Source organism: Nipponia nippon, unplaced genomic scaffold (assembly GCF_047370975.1).
Source record: "Nipponia nippon isolate SJK-2023a ecotype South Korea unplaced genomic scaffold, ASM4737097v1 scaffold_1, whole genome shotgun sequence".
NCBI lineage: Eukaryota > Metazoa > Chordata > Aves > Pelecaniformes > Threskiornithidae > Nipponia > Nipponia nippon.
The window spans coordinates 28,569,210-28,588,698 of record NW_028262290.1 but is presented as its reverse complement, the minus strand read 5'-3'; positions in this window follow the sequence as shown (position 1 = coordinate 28,588,698).

The window sequence follows — 19,489 nt, the reverse complement described above, 5'->3', positions numbered from 1 at the left end:
AAAACCGGAGATTTGGTGAGAGAAAAGAAATGAGCCTTGATTTTCTATAGCTTGACCTCAGTTCAAGACCTCCATAAAAGCACCTTTTATGGCTCTAAACAGAGAGGAACCATATAGTAGGTCTCGGGTGGATGGCCTGAATGCCTCATGGAGGTAACATTTACCCTATCCCCCTTCTTTTAGTCATTAATAATTGTAGGCTGTAAGCCTGATCACAACCTGGCAGAAGGCATAGGTGCTATTCCAATTGGGGTTGGGAAGTGGGGTCTCCAGTCCTCTGGGGAGTACTGCCTCAGGTCCCTGGTACCACCACCTACCCCTGAAGCTGCCTGTGCCAGGCTGGGACTAGGCAGGGGCTGGGGCTGTACTACAGTTAGGGCTCATAATGGTGGCTGAGGTGAAATACATTTTATTTAAAATTTGTTGTGAAAAAACAGATTCCTTCACACTAACACATTTCACAAAGTTATCCTGATGTCAATTAAATTTTGTCTGAAAAGTTTTCTTGGACCCAGGACAGATTTTGTGAGCAAAGGTCCACAGACAAATTGCCCCAGTGAAAGTTATTGCTAAGTGTTTTCACTTAGGATATAGAAAATAAGGCATTAAGTCCGTTCTCCCCCAGACACGGATTAGAATCTAAAATTTTCATGTGTGTTATGAGTATTGGCTCCTCTGAACTTGGCCTTCTGTCCCTTTTCTTCCCCAAAACTCTTGAAAGCTTGTTTTGTTCACACCAGGAACTGCAAACAAATGTCAGAACTCTGACATTTATCATAAGATGGAAATCTTGTTTTCCATCCATCCGTATTCAATACCTCAGGGAAAAGAGACAACAGACATTAATCTTTATTTTTTGTGTGTAAATTGAGAATCAGATACATTGAAGAACTATTTTTCTAGACTTCTGTGGGCTTTGGAGTGGTCAAGAGATATAGTTAATGTTTGTCTGGAAGAATCATTCTCCACAGAAAAACTGAGACAGGTGATAAACTAACTTTATCATTTGTTTTATATAACTGAAGACTTCTGTTATCACAGCTAGCTCTTTCTGAAGAACTGAAGTATATAACACATTCTGGCAAATTATTGAGATAGAATAAGAAAACATGGCGCCTTCAGAATCAATGGAGTTGTGCCTTTTTGTACCAAGTCAGCAGCTGTCTCCTGTGCCTGGTAGGTCTTGCTGTTTTAATTTGGGCATTTGGTATATCACTAAGTTCAGGTGTGATAGGCTACTATAAAACTTGTCCTCTTTGCAGAGGATGATGGCAGCAAAGTTAGTCTGAACAATAGTCTAGTGTTAGAGCTTCAGGGAACAGCTCCACAAATTCCCCGGGGCAGTCTGAAAAGTAGAGTCCTTATACAGGACTTACATAAGGACACTTGGGTGGTTGTGAAACAAAAATATAACACAAATTAATTCAGAGTCAAAGATATTTGGTCATTCCTCTAAATCAGTTGGGTCTGTTTTTATTTCAATATTTTCTTCTGAAGATTTCTCTTGCTTAAAAAGATAACAAAGAATCATGGGTGTGGTATTTTGAAGTCTAGCACTACCCCTGTCTGTGCATCAGAGTTCTAGTTACTGTCAGAGAAACCTGCCTCAGCAAATATCTCAATGATGGTTAAAAAATTCTGATACCCGAGATACCTGAAAATCAGACTTTTGCAGTTGTGTATGGTGTTTACTTAACTGAATAGCAACAGCTATCTTTGTAAAGGTAGTCCAAGTACACAATACTTCTGCCTATGCAAAGGCCAATTAGTTAATACTAGGAAGAATTAGAGATATTTCGCTTTAAAGAAGTAATTGACAGCTGGCATCATTATTTTTCTGAGTGAGAGCTCTTCTGACATTTCTTTGCATTTTCCTCTATAATAAAGTCATGGTAGGAGGAATGTTAATTAAAGAGCACAAATAATACTCTAGTGAGAGTGAAAAATCTACTTAAATTCCTATAGCCCTGATTTTAGAAATATTGAATAAATCTGCATTGCCTCTAAGTATTAGCTTTCTTTTGAGTTTTTGCATTTATTTATCTTCAATAGAGTTTTAATTTCTACAGGGTTTTATGGGGAAATAGAGTGTCATTAAAGGGTAAATCTGATAGAAATTTAATAAAACATGATACCAAAAGTAACTTTATTTTTCTGTTTTATTGAAAATAAACACATATCAAAGGTGATGTGGTAACAGTCAAAGCCTAGAATATATAATAAGAGGCAGCTGAACTTCATCAATCTACCATATCTCCTTGTTTCTTTTTTATATACAGGACTATCTAGTATATCTAGAAAAATAAACCTGCAGCTGTGAATCCAGTGATCTATCCTACGATACCATTGCAATACCACCATGAGTATGCAAAGCCTTGGAACTCTGATGGGAGTTGTTTCCTGATATCAGCTGTTGCAATTTTATTCCAAAGTCCAGTATGACAGCGTTAAAGGATTTTTTGTCATTGTAACCAGCTCTCCCCAGTGCTAAAATATCAGGTGACAGTCAAGTCTTCTAACATATGAAATATGTTCCTTTTGTCTTCCATTAAAAGTAGCTGCAGAAGAAAGGATGGCATAGTAATTTTTTGACAAAATATTATGCAATGTTGTTTCAAACAGCTAGACTCCTTTCAGAACAGGCCTATTTGCTGTAACTGTGTCTGGTGCCTTAAACATCTGGGTGTTGAACCTTTATTTGGGCCTCTGAACAATAACACATGCTTCATGTACATTTCAGCAAGTGTTTCTGCCTTTAAAAGTGGAAGAAATGAGAATAATGTTTCAGTTCTTTAGGTGTTTTGTTCCCTTTTTCACTATATGTGAAAGTGTCAAAGACAAAATGGTCACAGTAAATGCACAATTGTAATTTAGTAGTGTTTCCAGTTAAAGGCAGTTTTCAACAAGTTTGTGTGCAGTAGTCACTGAGATGCCAATAACTGAGTGATGTGATTCAGCACAGAACCCTCTATTGACAATATAAAATATTAAAATTGAAGATTATGTTGAAATGATAGACTCTAATATAGTAACTGTAGGTAAGCAATTACTTTTAATGATGGATTTACCTCATCTCACTGACATAAATCAGGTGAACAATTTCTATTGCTCTCTCCCATCTGAATGTTCTCAGAGTAAAAGAAAAGTTCTGTATTTATGGAGAAATTATATTTCTTACTATAATGGTATTGCAAATTTGTCCAGTAATGTTATTCTGCATATTCCAATTCACCCATAAGAAAAGCATAACTGAGCCTACAGGCTGTTCATGTTTTGATTTTTGTTGAGATTATTAACAAAACTGCCTGTTTATGGACAAATTTCACTGTGTTTCTTGTGTCTGCTGAATGGGTACCACAGTAAGGTAAAAATGATTTAGATCAAATATGAACGAGTCACCAGACTGTTGAAATTTTGGAGTACAGTTATGAGCACAAAATAAATAAATTAATAGAACTGAATATAAACACTATTTTAAAAGAAAAATCCAATTTCATTTTTTTTGTGGTTTTTTATCAGCTTGCAAAGAAAAATATGTATGGTATTTTAAAAAAAGACTGGTATAGTATTTTCTTGATATAGTTATTTTGTAGCTGTTATACCTTTCAAACATGAAAGGTTTGCATGATCACTCCTGCAGTTCTAAATCACTGCTTTAGTTCTGCAAGAAGAGTCAGTTCTCTAAGAAGGAGTGAAAATAGTTTTAAAAAGCCTTGGTCTTACAATACTGAGACTGGAATTTTCCATCTCTACCCAGTCACAGATTGTCATGAAACTCATAGGAATCAGAGAAAAAAATTCCTTTTTTTTTGTTTCTTGCCACCAGTGCTAGTGATATATCTCTGAGGATCTCTTAACGATCTCAGAGTTTTTCTTTGGGTGTAGCACGTTGCTTTTGTAGAACCATGTGCGCACAAAAGCATGAATCACACTGACTTCAGGTCATCTTTTGCCAAATGGAGCTAGACTTTGCCAGGAATTGTTGATTGGTACTTGGAGTTATTGCTGCATGAAGAAACCTGGGGTACTCATAGGCTGACTGACTAATGGGAATGTGCACTGTCAAATAAAGGATATTTGATGATGGCTGCACACAGAGTTGTGTGAATAATGGATTTTTTTTGGTTCAGAGTCCAAGCAAAAACATTTGTTTTAAAAATGCTAAAGTGAAAAAGTAAAAGGAAAAAAGTCTTTTTCTTCACCGGAAGTGTTTTCCATATGAAACACAAGCCTGTGATTTGTCTGTATCCCATTCCTCGTCCCTCTCAAATTTATATTTTTCAGAAAATTGATTTACCGATAGATAAAAACACAGTTCTGGCTAGTAATGTTCAATGCCCTTCCAGCTAGGACAGTCTTTATTTATTCAGAACATTAGCTAACCACACACAGTAATAACAGATACTGCTAGATATAGTTCTTTTAAAGTTAGTCAAGATTTCAGACTGAAGGTCTTTTTTGCTAACTCAATGTTTATACTGTAATTTATTCTTTTACGGCACTCCCTGGATTCCTCTTTAATGAAATGTGCATTCAACTAGGTGTTTGATACGCAAAAACTGGTTTTGCTTGCTCAGTAGATCTGTTTAGCCACCACATGAAAATACATTCAGTAAAGCCCCTCTTACATTTGCAATAAATTGGCTGAAAAATAATTTACACATCTATGTCTTCTAGGCAACTACAAAGCCTGCAGAGGACACCTACAATGAAAAACTGCTTGGACAGTGCAACTGGCTTGTCCTCCAGAAGGCTTTGATAAGGTTTTGGTTTATGTAGACTGTTCTATTAGTTATCGTGATGATGTCTTCTTGACACATTAATTATATGAATCTTCTCTTATGCATACATTCATTCTTTTCAGTACAATTTCAATTTCCTCATCCCCAATTTTAATATTTTGCTGCCTAAACCAAAAGAACAACCAATATTTTTTGCAGTTGGTCCCTTTTCTTTAACCTACTTCCCTCTCCAAAGCCATCTCCACGTTGCCCTTCCACTTCTACTTGTGTCTCTGGTTCTCTACCCCTCATTTTCAGTCAAGGAATTGAATTTCTCTCTCTTCCTCTAAAATACTGAGTTGCTTCTTCCTCTAAGACATCCGCTTTTTCTAGTTTATGACTCATTATGGATAGAATATTATTATATTTCATTTCAATTATGGTACATAAAAATAAATGGCACTGCAGGAATGTAATTTGCAAGGGGATGCAAATATTGATGCCCTTTTCAGCTTTTAGAAGGAATGTACCTAAAGTCAATTAAATTCTATTTTTTTGAAAGTGCTCTGAATATTTAGGAGATATCGATATCAGAATACTAATAGCAGTGTGTTCATATTCATAACTTTAATCAACCTTTGGTTATTTAATTCTCTTTGAGAATATGAAGTTGCAAATATAAATAAACATAAAGTAGTTGTCTTGAAATTGTTTTCAGATAATTTTTGGCATTTGGTGAAGCACTAACAACATATGACCATCAGTCAGCAGTGTAAAAGGGTGTGGAAGATCAAGTATGATAATTTTTATGTTATAAATGGACCTACTTAACATTAAAATTTTCTCTTCAAAAATACCTATTCTTTTTTGGTATCACATTAACAATGTGATCTAAAATAAAGTTCTCTCTTCAGGTGCTACTTACGACATTTTTGAAATGGGTGTTTTATAGATAAAATTTTCTAAAGACAGAAGCAAATTTGTCTAACATGCATTTAGAGGATTTTCACTGGCTGCAATTCATACAGAATCTGCTGTGGAAGTGCTGGCACATAATGACTCAAATTGCTCAAATAGTTCCATCATGTGAGACAGCTCTCTGTTCCTTCATGGCTAATCTGATGTCAATGCAGCACCTAAGGTGAACTCCGGATGTTTTCCAAACTGCTGTTTACTCTTATTTACAATTAGGCAGCTAAATATCTTGCACACCACAATGTGCTTGGAAGTCTTATGTAGCCTGGTCTCTCTCAATGAATTGTTGTGCCACTTTCAAGACCTAGAATCACTTTAGCTGCTGCAAGAAACCTCCAGATATGCATAGCACTGGACAGTGAATGAAGTAGCAATTAATGCTGGTACCAGTGCAAAAGCAAACCAAAGCAAACTGTTCTGGCTGAGCTCCAGCTGACCAGGGGCTGAGTTCTGCAGCAATGGAAAGAATCGCTTCTTTGCCTGCAGATGGTGAACTACAGGAAGCAATGCTCATTTCCAGTTCTCCACAGGACTCACCAATGAGCAACAACAAAACAAAGTTTTACGATTTTGGATATAATGTGATGGCAATGCATGCATGCCGTGTACGCGTATTTAACTGAGATCTAATGCACAAGTGTCCCTGCTAGTCCTCTGTAGGACCTAGATGAGAACATATAGGAGCAAAACTTAATTTTGAGTTTAGCAAGCCAATTGTCTTTAACTGCTGCTAAAAAATGTACTCAGAGGAAAACATCAATTGCTGATGACACTTGAGATAGACTGAATTTCCTCAGTTCTGGAAGTAGAAAACAACAATAGTTTGTAACAATGTGCTACAATCTCAAAATCAAATAGGTTTACAGAAAAGACAGCATATGCTGTCTTCTATGCCCCTTCCCCCTTCCTCACCTTGGTCAATTTGAGGTCCTATTTTGTTTCACACCCTTTGCACTTACCACTTTTACCTAAATTATTTTTGCAGGTTATAAGAGTGCTGCTATTTCCATAAACACAGCATATTGTGTTCTATCAGGCTGAATGACCTTCCATTTAGATTAAGGAAAACAAGAAAATAAGAGAGAAACAAGTAAGCTACACACAATAGAGAAAGCACAGTGTTTGTCACTCATTCTGACAGCAGCTGTCTTGAGCCAAACAGTCTGCCCTAAATAGGAGGAAGGATAATACCCCTCCTATTTAAAGGCACATAAAATCAGCAGAGAACAGCATGAACATCTCACTTCCAAATTCCATCATTGTAACATAAAAAAACTGTGGAAAGTTAAGTCTGTAAAGGTGTCCTATCTCAGAGAAATATCCAACAAAATATAACAAAATATTCAGTGTGCAAGCTGTAAACCCTAAATAGCTTCAAATGGGAAACCAGAGGGTGCTGTGGGGTGGGAGAAAAGAGAGATAAGTAGAGGTTATTCTAAAGAACGCAAAAGCATCATGGAGATGTGTCAAATGGAGCAATATATGTATGTATCACTTACACATCAGAGCTATCTTGGGGTAAAAAAGGAGTTTGATTTATACTCCTTGACCTCTAATCCTGAGATTAGAGAGAGCCTTGATTTTTGTCACAACAAGCTTTCTAAATCATGGGAAGCATGTGCAGTCGCTGGCTTCAAAAACAGGAGGATTTGGCTGACAAAGTGTTACTGTGGACTGTGGGACTAGAATTTAGGAGACTGAGGTCTAGTTCTTAACCTGTTAAGTTAAAAAAACTAGTCTATGAAGTTAGAAGGACTAAAGATCAAAAATGTGTATAAGGGTCAGCAATCATTCAAATCCAAGGTTTAAATCATACATAATTTGTATGCTAGCCTTCTAGGAATGTTTTCCACAGCAAACTAAACAAACAGCTTGGAAGGAACTGAAGTAGACATTGTTCAGCAAAGAAAGATTGTGGAGCTGAAAAATACAGGGCTAAAGTGGAATTGCCAAAACTCAAGCTGAGTTTGACTTTGAAAAAGAAATGAAAACACATAAAAACAGAACAAGGAAAGTTGCTGTGGATAATTTATACATTGTCAATTGGATAGGAAATAAAGACAATTAAGAATCATCTAAATTTAGGCCCAAAGCTAAATTAATACTTTCCCTTAGTTCTCTGTGAGAAAGACTTTAGTGCACACTAAGCAAAAGTGATCACAACAGACATTGCTCCAGGGTAGGTAGCTGCTTTTCTGGAATAGTGAGAGAATTGTCAGTCCACTTCACACAGATTTCTGATTTGTCAAATCAGCATCAACAGCATATGACTGGACAAAAAGGGAATGTGATGCTTATGTTTAGGAAAGAGGAAAATGTGTTCAAGTAAACTGCAGGGTCATTTCTCTGATCACAGTAATAAACAGAGCTTTAAAATATTTTGGAGATGATAATAAAGATATAGAATTAAAACAACAAAGGGATATGGTGAAACACAATTTTTTTTAAAGTTATTTGGTGATCTCTGCTAGATTTCTGCTTTTGTGAAATACTGGATTGTTCTGTTTTTAGAGAATAATGATGCAGCAGAACTAATCTACTTCAGGAAGTCTTTGATGTGATCCTGCATCAGAATTTACTTATTATGTTAGAGCAGACAGATAAGGTGGACAAGAAATTGCTTAATGTGGAGAAAAGACACTTGCTCACATTGAAAGAGGAATTACGAGGCTGGAGAAAGATTACTAAGGGAGTTCCTCAAAGATCAACCTTGAGACTGGTCTGATTTAATATTTTCATTTATTATCTTGGCACACACAAATATTCTAACACAATTTTCTGATGACACAAAGTTATTAGACATTGTCAATGCAAAGGTGAGTTGGAAGAATTTAGGAGACACAAAGGACTTGGATGACCTTGAAAGCTGGAGCAATGGTAATAGGATAAAGTACGTAGTGCAAAGTGCAAAGCCATGCACTTGCAGACTAATGAAAAAAGACTCCTCTATGAATTGGAGAATTATCACCTGAGAATAACAGAGGAATAAAAAACATAACTGGGTTAATCCAGAACAGAAAGACTATAGGCCACTATACAATATATCTGTGAAAAAATGAACATCCAAATTTTAGGAAATAGAGTATGATGGGTTTCGGAGAGAGATAAGGAAAGCACTACCTAGAATATCATGTGTAACTAAGTCACTCGTGTTGAAGGAAGCTCAATTTAAACTAGCCTAAAGGAGGGAAGATCTGTAGGTAGATGGCAAACCTATCTTAGAGTAGAAGACCAAAAGAATTTAAGAACTTCATTTTAGTAAGTGAAGGTTAAGAAACAATGTGGCTCATCTCCAGAAACAGAAAAAAGCAGTAAATGCATGCGTATAAGCTGGTCAACACCTGATGGAAACCCAAAATTAGAATTAGAAAATGACTTTCTAAAATATTCTTACAATATAAGAGACTTTACTAGTTTAAAGATGCAGCTAAATAAGTGGTTGAAAAAACTTTATAACGTATAGTTCTTATAATAGCAGGGAACCGGATGCCGCGAGCAGGGCTTTGGTTTTGTGTTTGTTGTATATTAAGGAAAGGTTGGGAAACCAGCTTAAAAAGGTGGAACTGACTTCAAAAGAAACTGGAGCTGCTGAAAACCAGCACTTACAATCCATTTGTAAAATTGTCTTAATGGAATGCCTCTTAACATTTGTAATATCCTTTCAGTATGAAATGAATAGGTCTTGATTACTTACTCTAATTTCCTGTGTAAGGGTGTCTTAAGTTTCTGAGAGCATGATATCATAGAACCATAGAATCATAGAATGATTTGGGGTGGAAGGGACCTTTGAAGATCCTCTAGTCCAGCCCCCCTGCCATGGGCAGGAACATTTTTCACCACATCAGGTTCCTGCATTTCAATGAAGATATGATCCAATTAAAGAAGGATCAGAAGAGATCAATGAAATTTTCTGGCATGCAGAAAACATGACCAAAATCAGAAACTGAAGAAATAGACTTAGTTGTTCCAGAAAAAAAGAAATACTGACAAGAGTCTTTCAAGTTTTTTTGAGATACAGAAAGAAGAAGGGAATTATCAGTTCTCCATTTTCCATGATGGGTAGGTTCTGACATAATAGTCTTAAATTTTTCTTACTGAAGTTCAGGACATAATTTCTAATGGTAAAAATAGTTGAATGCTGGAAAAAATTGACCTGGAGGATTGCAGAATCTCCATTACTGGGTTATCTTTAAGAACAGGGGCAAAAACATCTGTCAGAAAGGGCATAACTATAAACAATCCTGCATTTAGATAAGGAAATGTACGAGATAACAAACCTGAGCTTTTATGACTCTTCAGAACTAACATTTCTTTCTTTATCTTCACTCCCAGACTTTGAGATGAACATTTTAAAACATGTTTTCATGTCAGTATTCACCAGAGTAGATATTTCCAAATCAGGTTAAAAGAGGTTTGCTGAAAACAGATAATTTTCAATTGCAATACACTCTTTGTCCTGTATTATGCTAAAGAACCAAAGAAAAAATTTAGAAAATGTAAGTTTACTATACCTTCCTGTTTTGTACGAGATTATTTTAGACAGCTAGATGATACAGTTTACAAAACAAAACACTAAATATTTAAAATTATTACAAAAAGACAGCAATAGCAGGCTGTCCTTGTTCATTGAAATTGGTGATCTCATGCAATCTCACCATCTCCTATCCTTCCTTCTGTTCATAACATTATCAATAAAGTTTTTCACAAGTATCTTAAACTATAAAAATGTATATAAGAGATACAAACATTGAAGAGGTAATTATATGAGTTTCAAATTATTTAGAGGGACACTATTACAGCAGTTATTACTGGAATAACAGTAGTTCCATATATTCCCTTTCAAGTGTTTCAGGATAAACACTGAATACATTAATTACTTTTTTTTAAGAGATGAAGTAATTTTTGTCTTGCTCAAGAAGAAGTAAAAAATATTTTTTTTTGTGTTCAACTTAATCCTATTTGCCACTGTATTACAATTATCCAAGCTTTTTTAAAAAGGAAATATACTTTGATGTATTAAAGGCAGCAATTATCAACTTACATGACATCTGTTAGATGTCAGGCTTGGGTTATTTTGTCTCTGAAAGTATACCCAGAAAAAACAAAACATTCAGTAAGTCAATCAATGCACTTACTCAATTGTCCCTGAGTCACACCAGAAAAATGAAATGCAATCAATGGAAGTTACAGTATGTGTCTGATGTTCTCAGCCTGGGATAAATCATTGTTTCTTATTATTTCCTGTGATGCTTCATATCTGAAATATATAACTTGGCATCTTTGGTTCATTTTTATTTATTATTCTAGTCCTCAGACTTCAGACAGTAACATCCATTCACGTATCTATAAGAGGCTAATGTGTCCATGTGTGCTTTTGGCAAAATACTCCTAAACAGATGAACGGATTTTCACAAGTGAGTTGTTAATTGACACTTTATAACTGGAAACATTACTTATTGGGTAAAAAGTCTGAAACAGCTTGTCTATTTGATGTGCTAAGACCAAACAGTACCAAAAGTGCTTATAGCTAATTCAAGTAAAGTAGTGCTCTCCCCATTACAGAGATTTCTCTGCTTCTCTCAGAGTTTTTTAAGTCCAGTGCACTGGAATGAATAGAAAGATTCCCGTTGTTGGGAAGGAAACTGTTCAAGGCCTTGTCAATTGATATAATCTTTAAAATGTTCCTTTTTCTTTCTGTTTCATCTTTTGAAGTGTCAGTCCATGTAGACTACTTAGCTTGAGTATTTCACTTTTCAACATTTAATCTTTCTGCCCAGATATACTTCTTTTTTTATCCTCCTTTGAATTTTTCTTTCATATCTTGAATTCATAACTTCATTCACTTTAAGAGAAGCCCAAAGCAGCCTTGGACTGGACCATAGCTATTGTTTGACTTCCAGTCCAGTTTTTGAAATGCATTTGTTTTATTTGGCTCTCAGTCCCAAGTCTTCTACCTATCTCCAAGCCAATTTTTTGTTGTTTTGTTTTGGTTTGGCTTTTTTTTAAAGTTTCTCTAACAGTCCAAATTAGACTGTAAATTCCTCAGAGTTAAAATTCTATTAAAACTTTTTTTAAACATGTTGTGCTTACTTGAAGGCCAGTGCTGTGAGAGGATTTGGGGAGTCAGCCTTTTGTGTTACAGTGCAACAACACTAAATGGAACGCTTATTTTCTATGAATGAAATTCATGACACGGGTGAGCATCTCCAGAGCAATCTATGAGCAACACAAGATCCTCTGAAGCCCTCAACAAAGCAGCTGAGGGGATGGGTAAGCACTTAGCTGATTTTCTTTTGCATAAATCTCATTTTTACTTGCTCAAAATTCTACAAATTATGTTTTTACTTTATCCTCTGCATAGATATATTGATGTAATTAATTACAACTACATCTATTTCAGTGTCAGTGTAAAAGACAAATAGGCATCACAAAATTCCCTAAGATGCAGCAAGAAGAATTAATTTTGCATTAGTTTACCTGTAAGATTATTCCAATGCAGATTCTGGTTAAAGTACATAGTAACTCTTTGTGTCACTGTAGCAGCCTGAGTCATGGTTTTACTAAACAATTTCCAGTGTAAATGATCCTAAATTCAACAGTTAAAATTTGTCAGTCACTAAAATACAAGGTCATAGTACTTTTATCATATTTTATCTGTACTTCTTTGGCTTTCAGCCTCATTTCAATAAATTATCACATTTACAACCTACCTTCAAGATATCTCTTTGAGTTAAGCCATCCCATGTGTCAGATGATGCATGTTGGAAACCTCTCTGGAGGTTTAGTCCAATTAATCACGGAGCTAATGCAGAATGTGGCTCTTTGCTTAATAAGTTGCGTGTCACACAGTGCTCGTATGCATCAGTGCTCTGTAATTTGCACTGACTACCAGCAGGTTGCTGTGTGCAATTCAGGACGTTGTTTTTAACTTCAGTAATTCTAAATCATTCCTGCATGGAAGAGAGAGCTAATAGTGTCAACTCTTGTTTTTCTCTGAGAAGGTGGTCTGAGTCATGAATTAATTGTGCCATGGGTGCAGAATCAAACAAGTGGGGTTCAATTCCACTAATTCAAGTTGGCATTTTGGTAACAGGATTTCTGGTCAGCTCAGAGCAAGCTTGTGTCTGCCCATAGACTGTTATGTACTACATTACACCAACATAATATCTCCTGTGGGGTGAAAAATTCCTTGACAATCAGAGATTTCAGTCACCAAAAAGAAAATTGTTTATTTTTGAAGAGACAAAGCTGAAATGTGGAAACACTGGAACTTGAATGTCCCTGAAGGGGAAGGAGTGCTACTGACCCTTCCTGTGGAAGGCAACTTGCTGGTTCTCTCTGTGAGCCCTAGTGCGCACTGTAAGGTTAATTTCTCATATTTAAAGGCTGTCAAGTTCTGTGTTTAATGTGTAAGAGCTTTCACAGTATCTTTAGGCTTGTGAAAAACAAGACTGCATTGTTAGACCAGAACTGAGAGCATGTCTTGAACCGACTGTGGCTCTGACTGTGGCTTACCTACATGAAAAATTACTGCACAGGAAACAGTTACTGTGTAACAGGGTGGAGTGTCCAGGGTGTAATTTAGAAAATCTAAGTTAGGTTCCTGCTTTGCATGATTCCCTTGAAAAGCCAACCAGTCTCCACTAACTATAAAGTCTTAAGGAGACTGGACTGGAACAGCTGAATACTGTTTTATGAATAATCTTCTAGCTCTGTTTGTGAGCACCTTCAGGGCTCCAGAAGGGCTTCAGACCTACTGGAGCAGGGGATGTCAACCTGTACTGAAGCTGAGGAGCTGAATTAGCACAAGAGTAAGTCCAGACTCCCAGGGGTGCAGTCAGAGCCCAGCCCCATCCTGATAAGGCTGCACAACCTGGGAGCCAGAGCTGGTTGGTGCCTTGCTGTGGATGCAGGTGGTTGAACTCTGTGACTGTCTGCCCCTGACTCTGTAGCAGTGCCCTTATTGCCTGTCAGGAGCATCTTAGCACACTGCCTTCCATGGCAGGAACATCACTATACAGTCAAACTCACAATTAACAAGAAATGAGAAAAGTGGATCCCAAGTATATCCTGAAAATTGCTTTATCTTCAGAAACTGTGTGAGGGCAAAGGGAAAGAAAGAAGATTATTTATTTGAATGATGTTCACTTGCTTGTATCTCTGTCTAAAGGTGTGCCGTTAAATGTGTGTGTCCTTTAAACAGCATTAACAAAATAATACTGCAGTACTTTTGCAAGTTCAGAAGTCATGAGTTTAGAAAAAAACAATAATATTAAAAAACTTTGAAAAAATGTTTTTATTAATCTACCGTGTCACTTCAAATCTCATGAAATTATATTTTATATAACACACATACCATATACAGTACTCAGATGCGCTGTGTCAACATTAAGTATATAACATGTTACAATATCAAGAAAAGGTTGCTACATTGTTCTATTTCTTAGATGTATGGCAAAGGTATAAGGAAGCAACCTGAAACTGATAAATAGAAGTTTTGTTCTGATGCTTACTGAATACCTGAGACTTCAAACACCAGTGATTGTCTGATCCAGTATCACTTTCTAATGGCTTTTTTGTTAGCTAATATATATTTGCCTTCCAGGAACCACATCAGCTTGGTGGTAACTGATCACTGTTTGCTCCTTCTTTTAAAATGTATCTAAACTTTTTATAAAAAAGTTATATTCCATTTTACTAAGTCTGGTCATGACATGCAAAATTAATGTTAAAGGCCAACATTTAGTTATGATGTGCTGCTAGCAACTTCTCTGATGTGCTATGGGAAACTAGCTTGATGTTCACATCCTAATATTTTTTATGTTCTAGTTTCTTGTGGGTATTTCAGAATAAACTTTATTTGTTAAAAAAATAGATTAAGTGTTGTTGCTAATATTTTTTAACTTCTGTCTATAAAATATGGTAGCTTATTCAGTGCTTTGGGAAGAATTGAATATTGCATTCTGAAAATGTGGAACATCTGCAGCTTTGAGAATTCATTATTTTATGTTGTTATACTTCCTGCTTTTTTAAAATCTCACCTACAGAAATCAGTATTCAGCAAGAGAACCTCAACTCCCCTCACAACTTTCATTCCTGGATGCAAGTCTTACCAAACAGTGAAACAGATATGCTAAAAACTGGCTAGTCATCAAAGTTTCAGAGAAAAGCTTGAAAACATAAGATTTAAGAACGTGAAATAGCAATAAAGACAGCACCAATGTACTCTTTAAATAAAAAAAAAAAAAAACAAAAGACAAAAAACGGTGACTTTAATTTTAAGTTGTGGTGTTTATATTCCTTAATCTAAGACTTTTGGCCATGTGACTAACAGTATTCCATATTCATCTTCCAGAGAGGATGTTATGATAAATGCTTTATCATCACAGATGACTCCTAGGTTAATTTGTCTGATTAAATATCACAAGAGAGCAGATTTAGTGTACCTGGACTAACATATCAGAAAAAATTCCCAAAATGAGCCAAATAAATATAAATCCTGCAACATTATTTGCTACCTGTTCTGAAAGTAAAACACAATTACAAAATTTTATGACAATCACTATTCACCGGGCTCTGCTGCAGTGTAGTATCTTTTAAAAGGGATAGCAATTTCCTTTTAAATAATATTTCTGTTCAAATGGATCTGTGCTGGCTTTAAAATCTTATCTCTTCCAGAGCTGCAGGGAAAAAGTCAGGGCATTTTATATCATTAGAATCTGCACTCTCATCTTCTCACACAGACTCAGAACATTCTGCTTATTGAAGAGACCAAGATTTCAAAATGTTAAAGTCATGAGTTGTTATTGTTTAACACAAAATTATTTTAGGTAATTTTAGACATTTAGAAGTCCCTTAAAGGTATAAAAAGTTAGTCTTATGGCAAGTAAAACAAATAATAAAGATGAAAATAAAAAAAAAAAAAAATAGAAGGAGAATTCAAACAAGAAGTGTCTAGGTATAAAATACTTGAAAGGTATGTGTTCTGCATGCACAGAAAACAAGTACAAACTTATAAAGCTTTTATTGACAGGTTTTTTTGGAAGATTTGCATAGCTGGTAGCTTATCCACTCCAAAATTTCTGTTTGTAAGATTTTACTATATGCAGTGCTATCTTGTATTCTCTAGCTATGAATCATAAAAGGCATTGAGACAGAAGTGACAAATTACTAAGTCACATGGAAACTATGTTCCTCATTTCTCTTTGCTCACCTCATTTTCACTCTGCTAGTTTGTCTATCTCAGGTTAAACTTCGAACATTTCACAGCTCTCCAAAGCTTCAAACAGCTCCCACTTTTGTCTCTTAGAGTAGGATGCTGTAAAAAACAACATTCCTCTTGAACAAATGTGGAATTTCTCTACTTATACTTAGCCCCAAACTTGACCTTTCCCAAAGTCCAGGGTAGACAGTACTTGTTCCAGGAACATTTCCTTTTTACCACTAATTCAAAAGCAGTTGAACTGAAGATACTTGTACAGCTTCAGATTTGTCATAGATAAAATCTGAAAGTTACCCATTTTTATATTCATTCTTTTTCATGTTAGTAGCTATGTAAATGCAAGGTACATATGCATGGAGGTAGAAATATTAATTTAACCATGGCTTTCAGTCATTTCTATGTATCTTACTTTGCTTTGTGGCACAGCTATTAGACTTGGTGTGAAAGAGTTATATTATGATGTTGCATTGCAAGAAACCCTCCAACTACTAATTCTGTCCTCCATTTTTCAAGTCATGAATTTTATGAAGGCGCTGGGTCCAGAATGACTGATTTTACAACCTAAAGGTAGATCAAATTATTTTTATGTCAGGAAAACATCTAAAATGAGATATTTTACAGGCCTCTTGTGTTTGTGTTGGAAGCTGAGGTATTTGCTGTTTGTTCAAACTGTTTTGCTTTTTAACTAACACAGTGTATTCATTCAAACACCAGGATTTAGATATATCCCAGCTCATAAATGGTTCTTTACATTTATTTCAGAGAAAGCTACCAAATTTTCAGAAAAATGACTTGTGTTCATCTTGAGAACCTTAGTATAGATAAGGTGATAAAATTTCAGTTATTATTGCCACATTGAACTTCATAAATGGCACTTAAGTACATAAGCTTTTTCTAAGTCTTGTAGGTGATAAAAGTGAAATTCAGCTTGATAAAAAACAGAAGTAAATTTTCTCCTGTGTAATCTTGTTTTCTTTATGGAAAAAGATGTTACCATATTTGGAAACTCCACATAAAACTGGCGGATTTATGTGGGCTTTAGATGATATATAGACCTGTTATTTTCTATGCAGAGGTGAATTTCCCTCTGTGGTAAAGTAATAATGTCTCCCATGTCAGCTTGGAATGTGTCTAGCACAGCAAGGACTTGATTCTGATTAATGACTGCAATATTATTTGTTTCATTTTGTTCTTACTCCTAATCAAATTATATAAATACATTTTACTGTTCTCTTCCAAATCACAGAAAAATATCCTCATCAAATGAAATATGTTTTCTTCTCATAACTGTTATGTCAAGTAGAATGGTAAAATCATAAGTATTGTTAGTTAACACGTGCTTTCAGACCATTAATGTAAACAAATAATATTTGGCTTAATTTCCAAAATGTGATAATGGATCTGTATACTCTATCATCTAGTGAATGAAATAGAGTATTTCAGTAAAGTTTCTCTCTTTTCTAGGATATATAGATGTACTCTTATGTTTGTTTTTCTAATATTTTTCCATCTTTATGATATTGTCGTGGTTTAATCCCACCTGGCAGCTAAGCACCACACAGCCACTTGCTCACCCTCACCCTCCTGGTGGGATGGGGGAGAGAATCGGAAAGGTAAAGTGAGAAAACTCATGGGTTGAGATAAAAACAGTTTAATAATTGAAATAAAATAAAATATTAATAATTATGATAATGATGATGATAATAATAATGAAAAGGAAAACAACAACAACAACATCAAAAAAGAACAAAAACCCCAGAAAAAGAAGTGATGCAATGGCTCACCTCCCGCTGACTGATGCCCAGCCAGTCCCTCAGCAGCAATCACTGCGCCCTGGCCAACTCCCCCAGTTTATATACTGAGCATGACATCATACGGTATGGAATAGCCCTTTGGCCAGTTTGGGTCAGCTGGCTGTGCCCCCTCCCAGCTTCTTGTGCACCAGGCAGAGCATGGGAAGCTGAAAAGTCCTTGATTTAGTATAAGCACTACTTAGCAACAACCAAAGTATCAGTGTGTTATCAACATTATTCTCATCCTGAATCCAAAACACAGCACTGTACCAGCTACTAGGAAGAAAATTAACTCTACCTCAGCCAAAACCAGGACAGATATACAGAGTGTGATCATTTCAATTATTCTCTATCAAAGAAAAAATTTCCATATGTAAACTGGTAAGGCATATGTGTTAGAGTGGTTTCTATGTTTTCTCCTCTAATAACAGCGCCTTTCACCCTCTTCACAGTGAGGCTATGATCTTGGCAGAGAGCATCTGGCAGGTTCATGAACTCAATGGCAAGTCTGTATGGGACAGGCTGTGCTGGCATAGGGTGCCCACACTATTTGTATAATTCCATGCAATGAATGTTCATGTTTCATCTCTCCTGATGTCAGTCTTTCTGTAAAGACAAAGAGGAAAAGGAGACCGATCTCAAGCATGTCTGAGGGAGCGTTTTCTAGGTTGCAGGATACAGAGAGGAAAAGAAAACAAGGAGGTGATCACAGCAAGGGTCTGAGAACCTTCAGCTCAATTAAAGAGGGGAAGAGAAATGGCAGAAAGGAAGGAAGAATAAGGGTCAGACAGCCAGACCACAGAAGTGGCAGAAAACCACAGAGAAATAAGCAGTTTTCTGCAGCCCAAAAATGTCTCTGAGCTAGTTCAAACCAAGACCATACGCAAGGACATTTTTTCAAGGAAGAACTGTTTATAAACTTTTTATTGCTATGCAGACATAGTCATTCTACATTTTCTCTCCTTTAAAGTTTATACTCCAATGAAACCTGCCTTTTCCAGTTTAATAGCCAATATTGCAGCTCGTCTAGAGGAGCTCACATAAAGGGCAATTTCTAGGCATATCCAATTCAAAGATTTGGCCAAGTCAATGTTCCATAACATTCAACTAGCTTTGAATGTTCATACATATTATGATATCAGAAACTGTCCAGCTTCATTAGTGTGCTACACCACTGAAGTTAATGAAAGGAACAGAGTATACGGTCGTGGACAGAGTTCAGCAAAGCCAAGACTGTTCTCCTGTGGAATCCAGAGTAACTCTGATGCAGTTGGCTTGGATGTCTCTGTGTAGCTCTTCACTATCTTACACAGTTATAGGCTTACTAAATGGACAAATTCCACGGGCTATACAGTCAGAAAGGCCATGCAGCAAATCGAAGCAGGCTGTGAAGTATAGCATTAGAAATTATTTCTTTACTGGTAGTATTAAAATAAGTATAAGTAGTTTTCCTCTGTTGTCTTGGGGTCATTAGGAGGTTCTTCATCCAGACTTATTCAGGGTTAAACACCTGACTGAATTTGAGAATAAAAGGATACCAGTCATTAAACAAAATCATTGGACTCAATATAAAGGTGAACCCCATGTAGCTGTGTAAGAACTTTATCCCATTCCTTTTATCTGTATGCTCCGTGTGAATGAAAACATCTATCATCTCCTTCAGTCTGGAGCACAGCAACCCATTCACAATCCTAATTCAGCCCAAGAGAACTGAAACTCAAGGACAAACAGAGCCCTGTTGGAAACATCTGAATAAGTTCCTAATGGATTGTTGTTAT